The following is a 15477-nucleotide window of genomic DNA, read 5'->3' as shown; positions in this document are numbered from 1 at the left end:
ACTTTGTGATTCTCTTAAAAAATGCTAAACAATATCTTAATATTCTTTGGATTTTTTTAAACAAAAAAAAAGTTGTTTTCTCATATTTACTCTTATTTATCTACACAACCATATTATATATCAATTTTTTTTTAATATTAGACTTCGTGATTTTCTTAAAAAAATGTATTATGCCAACCAAAGTTAATATCTGTATGGCAGCCATTTGCCCTTTAAGTTCTGTTTAACTTAACTAAGACACCTTTTTTCGGTAAAGAACATTTTATTTTAACGAGAATTTAACTAAAAGATGACTGCTAACCAGACATTGTGATGCGAGATGTGCGCTATGCCAAAAAAGAACAGAGCTTAAAGGTTGCGATAGCTACTTATTTCAAAATAATTGTTAAATGAAAACTGTCAAACAAAGTCAAGGCGCCTTTGTATTTTTGCTGGCAAAATCACTTCAGTAAATCAAGAATTTGAAACTGTCAAAATTCATATCTCTATCTTTATTATTTTTGTCCTTGTTCTGTTATACGTGTAATAGCAGCTGCATTCGGATCTCAGCGATGTTAAATAACCGCTAACTAATGTTTACTTACATATATGTTATTATTAACAGAATATACCTCCTAACTCACTTTATATCACTAAAAAATATATTCAAAAATGTTTGTTTACTGACTACGCCAAAAATTTATTTATAATTATAATAATTACACATGAAAAAATTCACTTTAGTACAATAAGTCTCTAGTTTACATGGAAACTTCCCGAATTTGCCAGATATTTCGTACTGGAGGTTTATTTAATATTTTAAGAAAATATTTGAGTACTAAAATGCAAAACAAACATAAAATTAATGCTATAAATTATACTCATATATACATAAACACATTTTTATATTTATTTGCTACCTTTATGCATATTTATATTTATAACAACAATAATAATAAAGGTTTATTTAACGCTTCTGTTTTTCGATTTTATTATGCTCCGTTTGCTTCTACACTACAAGCCAATATTTATTGACTACTGCAGTAATAAAAATTAATACGTTTTTAATTACCAGAAGAAAACCGCAAAAAACTATTAATGGAAATTAAAAAAAAAAAATAATGAAGAGATAATAAAAAATATTAAGAAAGAAATAAAAAATTAAAAAAAAAAAAAAAAATTAAGAAATAATAAAAAATATTAATTAATAGTTAATAAAAGTTAAAAATAAATGAGTATAAAAAGTTAAGAAATGATCAAGCTTCCAGAATATTCAACAACAAAACTATAAAAAAGTTGTTTTCTATGCATACTTAATTAAATTGTATAAACAAAATTTGATACGAAAATTGAAAATATGGTTTTTTTCGAAAGAAGCAAAAAATATACAAAAACACAAAAGACGAATCGTGCTAATACTTATCAATTAATTATTTTTGGATATGTATACATAAGTACTTTTGGCTAGGTAAATGTATTTATGCACTATTCATTCAATTTAACATCATTTCTTATTACTTTGCGCTCATGACGTCACGACTGACAGGGCAGAAACCAACGTTTTTGCGCCTATTGTAACTGCTAAGTAGTAAACCAGGTGTCAAAGACTTTTGCTGCACATAGTGACAACTCCAAAAAAAGTGTAGACCAACTGTCAAAAGTTGTCAACTCTCTGTTGACAAACACACAAAAGAGGCATTTTGTGTTTTTTACACACATTCTGCTGACAAAGTAACTAAACAGTTTCAACGTATATAAAATCATACAATATATTTAAATAAAATTTGACAACGCATTTTTTATACAATGTAAGTGGCAACAAAATATTTATATACATAGATAATTTGTAGATAGAGAGAGAGAGAGAGGGAACGTGTGTTTGTATGAGCAAACGTGCTAAAATTGAGAAAATTTGTTTTAAACACTTACGTAATAGTATAATTATTGTAACCGGCAAATTGTTTTTCACTATTGAAGTTATTTCAAAAATATATCTATGCTATTTTTCTACACACAAATATATAACAATTTTTAAAATTTTTCAATTTCAGTTTTTACTTTATATTCACTGATTACATTGATTCCTTTTTGAATTGTATTTTTACGCACATTTCATCTTTCACATCTCTCCTTCATTCCGCACATGTATTCGTATGTTAATTGCTTTCAAACCTGTCACACAGTGCAACCGGTTGTAGGCCGCTTTTATATTGCTTCCTATTTTTTGTTTATTTATTTGCTGCTTTTTAGGTTATTGTTAAAAAATAAAACAATATAAAAATGTTGTTGTTTTTTTTCTTTCAGCCTCCAGTGTCAACCGGTTTGTCTAGCTACACTTTTCTTTTTCTCTTTTCGTGTGTGTTGGTACACAGTTTGTTGTCTGATTTGAAATCCTAAAGAAATATTTCCAATTTAACACGTGATTTTAATCACTTATTTTTATGCAACTAATATAAAAGGATATAATTTAGAAATTCATAGAATTGCACTTTTCTACACAATACTTCATATACGCTGATTTCATGAATTTACACAAAACTCTGTGAAAATTGACTTAAGACACACCCACTAAACGCACATCGGAGTAAAAAAAGCGCCTTTCCGTTGTCGCGTTAATAAATGAATTTCACTTTTGTTTGTTTATTATTAAAAGCGTATATTTTGCTCCAATTGATTATTTTTGCAAATTAAAAATAATGATTTTTGTATTTTAATTTAATAATTTCCTTCGACAAACATTGCTAGGAGAACGTCTGAATAATTTCACCACTATTAAACTCGCTGGTTGAAAGTAAACTGAATTGATATAAAATGTGCCACTACCTACAAATTCTTCAACTACCGTACGCAGCAGCGGCTACACATACCAACAGCGAAAGATAAAAAATACAAACAAATTGTTCATGAACGATGGAGAGTATTTATGTTAACGTATGCACAATGAGGTTCTGCAAGGGACAGTGCGCTGTTGTAAGCAGCTGTTAAATGCATGCACAAATTAACATGTATCGCACAGGGTAACGAATTGATACAATTGGGTGTAAATGTTGGGTAATTTATAGTAGTGACAAAGAAGCAAAATTGATGCGTTTTGAACAGTATGAAAGCGAATTGAAATTTTATGGTGACAGACGGCAGCTTTGTGTATTTCAACAGTTGATTGAGATTTCTGTTAATTTTTAAAAAATGTGAAATCAAAATCGATAAAAAAAAATTATTACTGGCAATTTTGTTGTTTTTAGAAAACTACTACAAATCTAATGAAAAATGGTAATATTATTAAATATTAAAATGTAATTTAAAAATATTTTGAAACAAAAAATTTGAATATGATAAAAATTAAAAAACTACCACAAAAAAATAAACATAATTTATAATTATTGATAATTTTAGTACAGTTGAATATGTAAAACATTATTTATAATTTTAGTTGAATAAAATATTTGATGGTGCCACCGCTTTAGCTTCGATTTTATAATATATAAGACAAAAACTTGAGCATAAAAAAATAATTCAACTTATCATTTGCGAATTTCAGAATTTTATCAGTTTTACATTTTTTAAGACAAAAAATGTGTACCAATTGCTATGCTAAACCCCCTTGAATACTGTGGGTTTTATGACAAATCTATTGTATTTAGTGGGTCTCTCTTAAATCATATCAAGGTGTAAAAATTTGCTTGCTTAATCAACACTTTACCTTATGCTAATGCGATCACTACTTATTGACACTGAATAATACCACTGTGCTTAGCTTGTTATTAACAGACCAACACAAAACTGTTAATTAACAGTGCGTTATAATCTTTCACAGGCGAAAGGCGCAGAACAGCGTAGAGAAGACAAGAACAACACGTTCGCTCTCAGTGTGGTTGGGGTTAGGATTGGGTAAGTGCCAGACACAGACATTGAAGAGCAATGAAGCTCACAGCAGGGGAGCAAAATACTGTTATACGAGTATATTGAGCAACGCATGTGAATTAGTATGAGTAACAAAGTTGTCTGGTTGATTTTTCAAGTATTAGTGAAACGTAAAAAATAAACAAATTGGTTTGTAGTTTCTTGCTTCTTTTTAACCGGCACTCATGCCAAGAGAAATTGCAAAAATCAGAGAATAACAATTTCAGTATGTGCTTTTGTATATAGTAAGTAGTTTATTGCTTTTTTTTAACTTCTTGCCGAAACTTTTCAATGTTACGGTGTTAAGAAATGACGCAGTTGCAAAAGCCGGTGCCGAAGAACTTGTGTGCATGAGGATTACATAAAACAATGCCATCGAATTGTATGTACATACATATGTATGTATATGTAAATAAATATATACATGTGTATATGTAAATGAGTGCGAATTGATAAATTTATTTATCAAGAGCACATACTTATGTACATACATGGTATGTAAGTATGTATGTATGTACATACATACATATGTACGTAAAGTGAATTGCTCCCCTGGGTGCTGGAAGTGATTGATGACATTGTAAATCAGTGCAAAGTCTTCGATGTCCAAATAGCAATGAGATAACCGTCGTTATCAGCTTTAAATTTAAAATAAAGTACTAGATATACATACATACATACATATGTATGTATATACATACATATGTACATATCTAGTTGTAATTTTAAGACGCATATAAAACTTAAATTTCTATATTTACACTTTGGCAATTTTTTTATATCAAAAATTTAATCTGATATGGCTCAAAATGTCACTTAGGCAAGGTATATAAGACAAATATATGTATGTATATGTACATATGTACATAAGTATGTAAGTATGTAAGAATGAATTTACATTCATCGGCATGAATAAATATACAGTCATATATGGATATTTGCTGCTCTTTTTTAACCCAGTGATCACGTTGCTAGCCATATGTACATAAGTATGTATGTAAATATGGCATATTCTCTAGTTTACTTGATTAAATAGTTGCGCCTGCTCTTAGTATTGTTGTTGTGCATTGATTCAATGTTTGCGCTTGTAAATAATCTTGCAGGGAATAATTCGCACATTTGATAATTGTTGTTGTTGATATTGTTTGCTATCTAAAGCATGTAAGAGTGCTCATATCAAGTGCTTGCCATATAGATTAAGCTGTAGATTTTAGAAATTGCTGTGCTTATAAACTTATTATTAAACTTATTTAGGTAAGTATGTACACACTAGACTATTTTGTATACATATACATATGTACCTAGATGAGTGCTTATGTAAATACATGTTATTATATTTTATTAAAGTCAATCTGATTCCGTTTATTTTTACCTTACAAGTCAAATCTCAAGCTAGAAAACTGAGAAGAAACAAGAAAACGTTAACTTCGGCTTCACCGAAACTGTAATATCCGTCACAGGTGAATTTCTTGTAGCATAAAACTGTATAAAGGACCGGCCAATACCAATGAGCAGCATTTTGAAGATTAAAGGATATCGGTATTTCAAAAACTTAAGGACTACATCAAGTACATATGTACATATGTACATACATACATACATATGTATATACTGACAGACAGGACGATATGGCCAAATCGAGTCGGCTGTTCACTTATATATATGTATGTACATATGTATATAGACTTTATAGGGTCTTCGACATTTCCTTGTTACAAACTTCGTGGCAAACTTAATATACCCTGCTCAGGGAATAAATGCTTTCGCTCCTGCTATTTATGTATTTAAATGTACAATGCCTAATATTAATATTATCAGCTAAAATTTTTAGTGGCCTAACTAAGACACATTCCAATACATAGTATATTAATAAACCCCTTAAATTTTAATAGTTGTTCGCATCGTAAAACATCGGAATTTGAACGCCCGAAATTGCCTTTTCGGATTAACTCCATCGTTCACCTGAACTAACTAACTCAAGTACTCGTTTGGAGTTAAGAAATGAGAGCGTGAGAGCACAGTAGACGCCCGACCACCATTAAACTTACACAGTATCTGAGATCGATACTTATTCAGAGAAACGGAAAACAGGTATAAAAATATAAAATAAAAACGTTTACATTAAAATTATAGAATAAATCCGACAGCAGACTATGAATAGAAAAAGTAAAAAAAAAAAACAAAACACTTGCTTCTGGATTCTATATCCTAGTTGGAAATTAATTTTTAAAATTTTAATTTGTTTTGGTTTCAAAACCATGTCTCATAAGAAATACATAGTTGGCAAACATACATACATATGTAAATATAAAAAAAATTTAGCGGTGCAGCCTCCTATTACATAATCGTTCTTTTTTTCATTTTAATTGAATGAGAATTGCAGAGTGAAAAAAAGAGCAGAAAAAAATTAAATATTATTAACAAGAGATGGTCCATATAGTTCAGAAACTACAAACAATCGGAGAGCAGAGCATTATGAAATAACAGTACATTAAGAGTACACATTTTTGAGACCCAAAAATACAATGCTACCGCTTATTTAACATCGAGGCCTGCGCACTTCTGCTACAGGGCGATTTTGTGCGTCCACAAGCACTTTACTGCTCACATTTAACAGATTACATACATGCATATATGTATGTACATATGTAGCTATCTCATTCCTGCTTTAGCGTTGTTTTCAAAAATCATTCCATTTTCCCCCTAACAAAAAAAGCAAGCCAGTTGGTGGTATTGGCGGTCGTAGACGAAAACAACAAACATCGAAAGTGAAAAACAAAACAAAACACGTGTTTTCCATCGTTATGCTGCTAGGTGGGTACATACATACATATGTACATAGCTAGGTCGTTGAGTCGCTGAAGCATTCGCTCTGTTTTTCCGCTATGCTTGTAACAGCACTGATACTATGTAATTCTCACACACCCTTTACAGGCAGGCAGTTGTGGGTAGGTGGCGCTAACATTGGTCTTATTGCGCGACATGACTTTTCTCACGTAGGCCAAGACGACGACTCACTTTCTGGGTGTTTGTCGGTTAGTCGGTTGATCGCCCAAATTACTCCCGATACTGGGCGTCCTAGCGCTGACTTGGAATGCCAGCATGATTCTTATCAGACCCACTGCATTACATTGTTACTAAGCATCTTAAAAGAAAATATGTAGCAAGAGCGTAGAGCGTAAGTAGGTGAAATTCTTGTAATATGGGGAGGTGGCATTAGGCGCCTGATTCGTCTGTATATTGTAGTAGTACGTCTGGTACCCTTACGCACATTTCGCTTTGTAAATCGTGTTTTGGTTGAGCTCGTGATTTCGGCACATGATTTCATTCAAAGGTGAAATATGCGGTAGTCAAGGGATATGAATTCGTAAACGTTCGTGTTACACTTTTGGTGGTGGTGTAGGTTAGGAGTTTCGCTGTCAAATAAAATGGACGCAAATCTCGTGATTCCTGCGTAATTTATAACGTGGTTTACTGACGATAAAATGGAACTAAAACATTTTGTTAATTTTTTTATATAATTTTTCTCTTGCAATTATTCGTTTTTGTTGTTTTGTTTGTTTATATGTATGTAGATAAGCATGTCTTCCTGTTCCCTACGTTTTACATCTTCCTCTATTTGAGGCTGTTTTGAATATTCTAATTGCTCACTACAATATTCGTCGCTTTTGTACTTATTCATGCTAAGTGACCTGCTTGCCATTGCGTGGGCGCTTATTCAATGCTGGCTTCACGTTCTACATTTTACTTAGAGCATTCATTACCTTTTATATCTGTACAGCACGCATTGTAAGTGGGCATATCGTATGACAAATAACAATAATACTAAATATATGTACATACATATGTACATATGTAATTATTGTTATGAAATAGTAAATAAAGAACCAACAAAGTCAAAATAAGCATACAATCAATTGTAAGGTAAGAACATACACTATGGCATAAAAGTGTTCGTCAATATGTTCCCACGAAGCTTAAGAGGTTGCATGGGTTTCCTCGGTTAAAAAACAGCGTTTTTTTCAAAAAAAATTTTCTCATGTAAAAATTAAATATTTTATTCGAATTTTTTATTGTTAAAAACATAAATTTTTAACAAAGAAATTCTGAAATTTTTGGAAAAAACTATTTTAAACTCGGCCATTGCGACGCCATTTCCGGTGACCCCTCGGAAAGAAGGTGCGCCCGCGTTGGCAGAATAACTCCTTATAGAATCATTTAAAATGCCAAAATACGTGTTTTAGTTAAAACTTTAACGTAGAACTTGGACGATGGAAAAACCAAAAAATTGGATTTTTGCCAGATATTTTTCCAAATAAAATAAAAATTTCAGTGAAATTTTCGCGAAAAAAATTCTTCATCCAGGTCTTTAAGAATTGTATCACAAAGACCTGGGTAAAATTTCATGAAGATCGGTTAAGTAGTTTTCGAGAAATCTTGAAATCCGACTTCAAAAACACAGTTTCGAGAAAAACGCGTTTAAAGACGGCGCAATCAGCCTAGCTAACCTCGAGCGCACAAGTTCTCAAGGCTGTATCTCCGAAACTGTTACACGGTTCAACTTGAAAATTTAGGACAATATTCTAAAGGTGTTGTAGAATTTCATAAGTTGATTTTTTGAATTTAAAACTCGATTTTTTGAAACTCGTAAACCCATGTAACGCCTCAAAATGTAAAAATTTCTAATGAATACACCCTTTGTAGAAAAGAAATATTCTATAAGGTACAGTAAATTAATTTCTTGTACTAAATTTGTTTTTTTATAAAAAATTTTGAAAAAGATTAAGTTAAGTGGCGAAACGAACAGACCACTATAATAAATCAATTAGGCAGAAATAATTGATTAAGAGTTAATATGTAAAGTGATTATAGCTCTCGAATGAAATATCCGGATACTCACTCTACAATATTGAATCATATTCCGAATTTCCTGAAGGTATCTCGTCAAATAAAAAAGTTTTCTTTGCAAGAACTTAATTTTGATGGAGCAGTTTCTTGGTGAGAAAGAGACGGGTGCACAATTTTAATTCGATATCTCAAGAAACTCAAGGGTTGAAGCAAGCAGTATTATGCGAACTAATACTGTAGGCAAAAAATAGTAAGACTTTTTAATTTAAATTTCGTGCGAAAACCCATTGGTCGAAATATTTTTTATCTAGGCTGGTATGACTGTCAGTGACATCTGTGCCAAATGTCACATTAAAATAATAATTATATTATAATTAATTAATTATTGTTTAGTATACACTTGTCTTTCCGACATTCGGGGATTTTTACGATGAATGATATTATTCAACAAAGTAGTTCCATTAAATTTTGAGTGCGGAATCAAAAAATCTGGGGCCGAAACGTTCAGAATATTGAAAAAGGCTTTTGGTGATAATTGATTGACGCGAGAAAGTATTTTTGATTGGTACAAAATATACAAAGAGGTTCGAGAACGTGTTGACAATGAACCACATCCAGGACGGCCATCAAACTGTTGAGCAACACGTCAATAAAGTAAAACAATTGGTGCCTGAGAATTAACGATTAACGGTCAGGGATCTTACTGGCATCGTTGGAATATCGGAAGCATCAGTGAAAACTATTTTAAAATACCATTTGGGTCTTCGAAAACTGAAAGCACGATTGGTTCCACAATCACTAAATTTTTTCAAAAAACTTAACGTCTATAACACAATGCTTTCCGACTACCAGGATGTCATGAAACGCTTTAATACTGGCGATGAGTTTTAGATCTATGCTTACGACCCCAAAATAAACGATCAATCGGCCGAATATCTTGGCAAAGATGAGTCGAAGTCGAAAAAAACACGTCAAAGCTCATCAAAAATTATGTTTTCTTCGATTATCGAGGTGTGATGCACTCTGAATTCGTTCCGACTAGTCATACTGTCAACAGGGAATACTATTCGCAACATTCTGAAATTTGACAGTTGACTGAGCTTTGACAGTTGACTGACTTATAAAGATTTTGACGTTTAGCAATTGCATTTTCTTTGCTCTTCAGGGTACACAAATGCTTCACCTTATATTTTTACCTTTTTGCTTGTCTGTATATACATACTTGTATACGTATGTATGTATAAGTGTCGTGATGTTATCTCTAGTAACTCTGCAGCATAACGGATCATAATAGCATGTTTTGATGACGGAAGATTATGTAAGGTGCAGAAATGGGTTCAAGTTCAACGCTATTTAAAGAGAATACATAACATGCTTATATGTACCCAGTCTATTAAGCACTCAAACATACAAATATACAAGTGTACAGTACTAATGCGCACACATAAGTATGTATGTACATGTTCTAGCCCTTATTTAAGCTCTGAATATTGTTATGCGGAACAACACTAGCCCCTTTAATATAACTTCATATCAGATTCGCACAGCAATAACAAGTTTATGTAATGAATTCAGAGGTATGCACAAACAAAAACATATATATTTGTATATTAATATGTACATATTTAATTATTTATGTACATATGTTTGTACGAATACCCGCAAATAGGGCTGCTTCGCACATGAAAACTAAGCAAAAGCAACAAAAAAACAAACAATACAAAACGACGAAAACAAAAATCAACAAGCCTCCACATAAAGTACTCCAGCTGTATAAAGTTTGCAAGAATGTGCTCTTTCTGATTGCAGAGACCAAACTGCTGGAGAATTGCGTCATGGCCGCTCCAGGCAAACACACACAAAGCTCAACATAAATAAGATTACGAGAACGAAAAAAACAATGGTATAAAAATAAAGCTGAAGAATGAAACAAGAACAAAAATAAGGAAAATAAAAATAAAAATTAAAACGAAAGCAATAATAATATACATAGACAAAAAATTGTTACATACGGCAGAGCAATAATATACCTTGTGAGCTTATAAGTAAATAAAAATGTTAAACCTACAATCATACAAACGCACATCGCTAAACGGAGGCGTGGGCATGAGTAGAAGGATTGCCGGAGCTGCCAAGAGCGACAAGGTTGAATTCAGGAGAGTGTGAGTACATGTTTTCAAGTTTTTGTTTTCATACGCCTTTTCGTTATGCTTTATTGTCATATTTCATGTTTGTACACACCCACACACACACACACATACACTCACGCAAGCAGGAATACATATGCGTGCATGTATTTACTGTATTCCATATTTTTTGTGATAATATTTGCCTGTGGGCGATTGACATACACACATACTCGTATGATTGAGACGCGCTGAATATCACGAGGGGGATTTAGTCAATGAACAATACAAAAAGTCAACAACAAAAGCAAATCACTTGCAGTGAGCTAAAAAGGGGTTTCCTGTGCTAAGCCAAGCCGGTCGTCTGAAGCACATAAGCGAGTGCACATGTGCATATACAATTAAACATACATATGTATGTACATAATAACTATATACATCCATATGTATATTTGTAAGCTAGCGTTCCAGGCATGTGGGATTGAACGCTATTCCGTTGCGCCATAAAAATAATAACAGGAAAGAATACAACAACAATACTATGAAAATGCAACTGAGCGACTGTCATTCGACAAGTTGATGGTGCGCTCCAAAGTAAGCGGTGTTGTTGTTTTTTTTTCTTACTCTTTCCATGGGAATGTCAAAAGAATAATTTTTCAAAATTCTGATATTATACCTATATATGTACAAATGTACATTATTAGTGAGCAACTGAGAAAATGAAACTGAGAACAACACAACTAACTACTCAAATCAAAATCAGCATTGAATGAAGCCAAACACCGGACGCAAAGCAAGAAAGCAATACTAAAAATTGTATAAAATTACACATCCAGTTCTTTCTTATAGTCTGCATCTTCAATTATACCCTGAACTGTATATGTATGTATGTATATGTACAAAATTTGACACCAAGAGTATAGCATCCAGAAGCAAACGTTCTAAATACACCCTATTAAGTACTAGGGGTACTAGTCGAACTAGTCGCGCTCTCCAAGAAGCTGCTCATTTGTCGAAACTGCCGACATGGGAGCACTATAGCATTTAACTGCCATACAAACTGAATGACCAAAATCAAGCAAACTTTTTTATTTGAGGTGATATAATTCAGAAATATGACACGGATTATTGTCCAGTAGAGTTCTACAATCTCATATTGTGCCGATCGGAGCACTATAGCGTATGGATGCCATATATGTAAACTAAGGGATCAAAATTAATATTAATAAATATATACAAGTAAGTACATTGTAGCGAAAAAAGTCACAAGTGTTAATAATTAATGAGGAGTGTTGAAGTGGTTCCATGGGTTTACGGGTTTCAAAAAATCCAATTTTTTTACTTAATAAACGCTACAACACCTCTAAAATATTGTCCTAAATTTTAAAGTTGAACCGAGTAACAGTTTCGGAGATACAGTCTTGAGAATTTAGTGCGCTCGAGGCTAGCTAGGCTAAGTGCGCCGTCTTTAAACGCGTTTTTCTCGTAACTGTGTTTTTGAAGTCTGTTGGCAAGAAAACTATTCAACCAGTCTTAATAAAATTTTACACAGGTCTTTGAGGTACAATTCTTAAAGACTTGGATGAAGGATTTTTCCTTCGGTTATAACTATTTGAAAAAAAAGGTGTCGCGAAATTCTCACTGAAATTTTAATTTTTTTGCCAAAAATCTAATTTTTTTTATCCGACGTGCAAGTCTAAGTTAATATTTTAACTGAAACACGTATTTTTTCACTTTAGATGATCTTGTAAGGTGTTATTCTGGCAACACGGGCACATCTTTTTTCCGAGAGGTCACTGGAAATGGCGTCACAATGGGCGAGTTAAAAATATAGGTTTCCAAAAAATCCAGAATTTCTTTGTTAATAGTGTATTCTTGTAAAAAAAATAAAAAATTCTAATAATAATTCTTTTTTTATATGACAAATAATTTTTTTGATAAAAATCCGTTTTTACCCGAATAAACCCATGTAACCTCTTAAGTTCACGAGTCTTTATGACATTCTTTCTCTCAAAATTACTATGAATATCTTTAGTACTATCTCTACTACTTTCTTTAAGCATTCCAGAAATGCAGTTTAAAGAAGAGAGCATTTAAATAAAAGTTGTGTCAAGCAATACTCAACATCAAGGCAAACGTAAATGCTTACTGGGTGGTATTAGTAAATTTGCTAAGGGGGAGTGTCACTAAAGCCGGTATGTATAAGTAACGATGTGCAGTTTGAAAATACCAGTATTACTTATGTATGTATGTATGTATATGCATCGTGAAGTATATAAAACTGAACAATATGTTGAAATCGAAATGCAACGCTGCGTGCTTCAAACGCTTCCCTTAAATTCACCAGAATGGAAGTGTACAAAAAAGAAATATAATTTATACTTACATACATATGTACATAAATACATACTGTTTGAGAGGAGGTTAAATTACTGCGCATAAATGCAACAGCTTTCAAGGTCAAGCCAAAAAAAAGCAAAAATGCCACTCTGTATACCCAGAGTACAGCCAAACCGAAAACAAACGCTTCATATACACGGGGGCTGGACGTTGTACGCATATCCGTACATACATACATATGTATGTACATATGTATTTTATGTTCTTACATGCTAATAAAACCAGCCGGTTGTAATACATATGTACATACATATATTAAATGTATTTTACGCGAACAATATTTCGATTTCGTTTGGGTTGGAAGTAGTGATGCAAAAAAAAAAATAAAATAAAAATGAAAAAAATTATAAAAACAAGATATTTAAAAAAATTATAAATAAAAAAAATTATTAAAAAAATTATTAACTTGATTACATTAAATATAAGTATTTGTTTTGTTGTATGTTATTTTGAAAAAACGAAACTTTCTTAGTTTCAGTGGAGGTATGTACTCATTGCGCAACAAAGGCGTAGTCCTATTGCTTTAAGGGGGTCATCATCACGTGTGACGGTTTCCAAAAATCGATTTTTTTTTATAAATCCAATCTAGAGCATTCATTGGCCTGCAGACACAAATTTTCAAACGTGTTTTTTCGAAACTACATCTTTTAAACAGGTGTCCACCATTTCTCAAAAACGGGGAGTAGATTAATCCCACATATGGCTATCGCTCAAACTATGGTTACAGTTAAGGGCTTAAGGGGGTATTCTGGTCTAGAAGCATGAATTTCAGGTAATTTTTAAAGTGTCGTAAAAAAGGCAATTTACTATTTTCAAAAATTATGGGCTGACGAAGTGGGGGGGTCTCTAAAAATTTCCACGTGACCATACCCATGATTTCAACCCTCCTAGTTATCTGAAACCAAAAAAAAAAGATTATTAATCTAGAATAATGTCGCAATGGCCGGAACTACGGAAAAGTCGGAAAACATTTTTTTCACAAAATGGCGACTGCCTGAACAAAAAGGTTTTTTGGATCATTTTTTCTGACTATTTCGAATTTTTTAAAAATAATAAAAATAAAAATTTGGGAATGGGGCTAGTTCCAACCATAGACAAGACTATAAAGAAGACTCTATAAAAATTTCAAGTAAATCGGTCCAGTAGAACCTGAGTGGGTATCTTTCCGAAAAAGTCAGTTTTGAGAAAAACGCGTTTAAAGTTTAGGAGACAATTCTAGTGAACACGTCACAAAATCGGTTGTATCTCCGAAAAGAAGTCGAATTTTGTAAAATCCTTCCAAGGTCATATTTTTGAAAGTCTAAACTTTCAAGATATGCAAAAAAAATCGATTTTTTCCAAAATCCTAAACAAGGATATCCCATTAATAAATATATAGTACAATTTTGGAAGATCTGTTTTTTTCATTTCACTATAAAAAGTTCCAAAAAAGAGCTTAAAAAAACAGGCCGTCACACGGGATGATTCCCTTATAGCACAATGATATTGAATTCTAATTTCATCCTCAATTTTACCAGCTACTTCGTTAAGATAACTGTAAAATTGTCGTATGAGCACTCTCAATTTTTGCGATTCGGGAGCAAACATGGAGAGCACCTCGAGATAATAATGTTCTCTAGAAAAGAAAGCGTATTATGAGAACAAACGAGAAGAAAATTGTTCTGGATAATAATTACGTTTCCAAAAAATATTTTTTTTTATTGTTTTAATAATTTCTACAACACCTCTAGAATATTGTCCTAAATTTTAAAGTTGATCCGAGTAATAGTTTTGGAGATACAGTCTTGAGAATTTAGTGCGCTCGAGGCTAGCTAGGCTAAGTGCGCCGTCTTTAAACGCGTTTTTTTCGTAACAGTGGTTTTGAAGTCGGTTGGCAAGATTTCTCGAGAACTACTCAACCGATCTCAAAAAAATTTACACAGGTCTTTGAGATACAATTCTTAAAGACTCGGACGAAGGATTTTTTTGGATTAGAAATATATCTGACAAAAATCCAATTTTCAGTTTTTTTCCTTCGCCCAAGTTCTAACTTAAGGTTTTGCCTATGACACGTATTTTTCACTTTAGATGATCCTGTAAAGAGTTATCCCACCAGCACCTTTTTTCCAAGGGGTCACCGGAAATGCTGTCGCAAGTTTAAAATATTTTTGTCAAAAATTTTAGAATTTTTTGTTAAAAGTGTTTGTAACAATAAAAAATTGTAATAAAATTTTTTTGGAAAAGC

General features: G+C 32.3%; 1 protein-coding gene across 5 annotated transcripts in view; it reads right to left on the bottom strand.

Moving 5' to 3' along the window:
* LOC120767948 (5'-AMP-activated protein kinase subunit gamma-1) overlaps positions 1–15477 on the bottom strand; it is a 218201-nt gene that overhangs the window by 71083 nt on the left and 131641 nt on the right. The window contains exon 1 of one of the 5 annotated variants that reach the window (XM_040094364.1): positions 1909–2221. The exons of the other annotated variants lie outside the window; for them this stretch is intronic. The gene's annotated coding sequence lies outside the window, so the exon portion shown is untranslated. Of the gene's footprint in view, positions 1–1908; positions 2222–15477 lie in introns of those variants that run through there. 5 annotated transcript variants of the gene reach the window in all.

The sequence above is a fragment of the Bactrocera tryoni genome, chromosome 1, assembly GCF_016617805.1.
Source record: "Bactrocera tryoni isolate S06 chromosome 1, CSIRO_BtryS06_freeze2, whole genome shotgun sequence".
Classification (NCBI taxonomy): domain Eukaryota; kingdom Metazoa; phylum Arthropoda; class Insecta; order Diptera; family Tephritidae; genus Bactrocera; species Bactrocera tryoni.
Note: the sequence above shows the minus strand (reverse complement) of the source record. Positions and strands in the feature narration are given on the sequence as shown.